Here is a 3,175-nt window from a genome sequence, read left to right on the forward strand (position 1 = left end):
CAAAATTTGAAACCAATATTGATTATGCTAGGCAAAATGCTTAGCAGCAGTCCACTTGCCTTCTCATTCTGAGTTCAAGTTCTGTCGAAGGCAACTCTGCCTGTCATCCTTTTCGGGGTTGATAAAAATAAGTACCAGTTGAACACTGGAGTGTAATTGACTTACCCCCCCTCCCTTGAAATTACTGGTCTCGTGCTAAAATTTGAAACCAATATTCTTTTCTACTCTAGGCACAAGGCCCGAATTTTGAGGGGGCGGCAGTCAGATCGACCTCAGTACGCAACTGGTACTTAATCTATCAATCCCGAAAAGATGAAAGGCAAAGTCGACCTCGGCGGAATTTGCTAACGATTCTGCCAGCTTGCCACCCTAAATTTGAAGCCAAATATTACCACAACTGTCAAAAATGCTTAGAAGCATTTCACTGTCTTCCTATTCTAAGTTCACATTCGACTTAACCCACTCCTTTGAAATTGCTGGCCTTGTGCTAAATTTTAAAACCATTATGTTCGTTTTCACATTCTGAGGTCAATTTTGCCTGTCCTCCCTTTTGGCGTTGATAAAATAAGTACCAGTTGAACAAGTGGGGTCAATGTAATCGACTCGCCATCCCCTGAAATCGCTGGCTTTGTGTCAAAATTTGAGGCCAATATTTGTGGTGATGGAATGATAGAGACATTTGGGGTGCTGGGTTAGCTGCTTTGAGTTCAGCTTTGCTTAGTCTTTATTGTTACAGAATAAGTCAGTAAAAGAAGTCTTGTCAAAAGTCAATTCAGTTGCTTATGTTCCTAAAAACTGATAGCTGTGTACCAAAATTTAGAAATATTTGATATTATTATTATTATTATTATTATTATTATTATTACTACTACTATTGTCAGCGCAGTGGGTTAACAGGGTCAGCTGTGTCAAACAAAATGCTTTGAGTAATTTATTCTGGCTCTTTACACTCTGAATTCAAATCTTGTCATGGTCAAAATTGTTTTTCATTCTTCTAAGGTCAATAAAATTAGAACCAGTTAAGTACTGGGCTATACCAGTCTTCCAAAATTTGTGGCTTTGTGCCTGTGTTAGAAATTATTATTATTATTCTCTTTTACTCTTTTACTTGTTTCAGTCTTTTGACTGTGGCCATGCTGGAGCACCACCTTTAGTCGAGCAAATCGACCCCAGGACTTATTCTTTGGAAGCCTAGTACTTATTCTATCGGTCTCTTTTTGCCAAACTGTTAAGTTACAGGGATGTAAACACACCAGCATCGGTTGTCAAGCAATGTTGGGGGGACAAACACAGACACACACACACACACACACACACATATAAATACATATATACAACGGGCTTCTTTTCAGTTTCTGTCTACCAAATCCACTCACAAGGTTTTGGTCGGCCCGAGGCTATAGTAGAAGACACTTGCCCAAGATGCCACGCAGTGGGACTGAACCCAGAACCATGTGGTTGGTAAGCAAGCTACTTACCACACAGCCACTCCTACGCCTATATTTAATATTATTATTATTATTAATATTATTATTACTTAGGCAGCAAGCTGGCAGAATCGTTAGCTCAAAATGCTTAGCAGCATTTTCTCCGTCTTTGCATTCTGAGTTCAAATGCTGCCATGGTTGACTTTGCCTTTCATCCTTTCAGAGTCAATAAATTAAGTACCAGTAAAACACTGGGGTCAATGTAATCGACCAGTCCCCTCCCATCAAATTTCAGGCTTAGTGCCTTTATTGTTATTATTATTATTATTATTATTATTATTATTATTATTATTATTATTATTAAGGCAGTGAGCTGGCTGAAACATTAGCACATCAAGTGAAATGCTTAGCGGTATTTCATCTGTCTTTATGTTCTGAGTTCAAATTCTGCTGAGGTTGCCTTTGCCTTTAATCCTTGCAAGGTCAATAAATTAAGTACCAGTTGCCCCCTCCCCAAAATTTTGGGCCTTGTGCCCAGAGTAGAAAAGAATTGTTAGCATGCTGGGCAAAATGCTTAGAGGCATTTCGTCTGTCCTTACATTCTGAGGTCAACTTTGCCTTTCATCCTTTCAGATTTGATGAAATAAGTACCAGTTACGTACTGGAGTCGATGTAATCAACTAGCCTCCTCTCACGAAGTTTCAGGCCTTGTGTCTATAGTAGAAAGAGTTATTATTATTATTGGCGAGCTGGCAGACTCATTAGCACTCCAGACAAAATACTTAGCAGCATTCTGGTCCTCTTTACATTCTGAGTTCAAATTCCCCCAAGGTCGACTTTACCTTTCATCCTTTTGGGATCAATAAAATAAGTACCAGTTTAGCACTGGGGGTCAATGTAATTGACTAACCTCCTTCCCCTAAAATTTCAAGTCTTGTGCCTTTAGTAGAAAGGATTATTATTATTATTATTTATAAAGATAGTAGATTAGCATAAAAGTTAGAGCATCAAATATAATACCTTTTAGCATTTAGTTATGGCTCATTTTACACTTTGAATTCAAATCCCGCTGAGATCAGATTTGCCTTTCATCTTCCTAAACTCCCACCGATTGACAAAATAAAGTACCAGTCAATGATATCGATTCAACTGCTCAGTTCAAAATTGCTGGGTTTGTGTCTAAATCAAAACAAAATTATTATTGCTATTGTTGTCGCTTATGACTATGATTATTTGCGATTTGAGCAATACATCAAAAATTTCCTTTTCTGTGTTAATGAATTAGTTGTATCTTGAAAATGTACAAATAATTGAGATTAGCAAAACGTTTTCAAAGAACATTATTTATTAGTGACAGAAATGTGTTGATAGAGACAATGGAATGCCTAAATCCTTTATTATATTCTATTGTGTGTGTGTGTGTGTGTGTTTTTTTTGTTTTTTTTTACTGTTTGGTTTCAAATTTCCCCAAAGTCAACCTTGTTTTTTTTTCGCAAACTAACAATCAGTCTTGAAATGTTAGATTTGCCTTTTCACTGCTTATGTACTTCTTATCCAAAACTTCTGAACTTAGTTGTATTATTTTTAATGGCTCAGACCACCACGAGGATTTTTTTTGAGCATGTGGCTTTTTTTTTTTAAAACCCGTATTCTGTTTTAATGAGCCACAATGGTTGTTAGATCAAGGTGTATGAGTTCAAATCTTAATGTACAGCTATTGTACTGTGACATAAAGTAAGAGATGTAAC

Source organism: Octopus bimaculoides, chromosome 14, assembly GCF_001194135.2.
Source record: "Octopus bimaculoides isolate UCB-OBI-ISO-001 chromosome 14, ASM119413v2, whole genome shotgun sequence".
Classification (NCBI taxonomy): domain Eukaryota; kingdom Metazoa; phylum Mollusca; class Cephalopoda; order Octopoda; family Octopodidae; genus Octopus; species Octopus bimaculoides.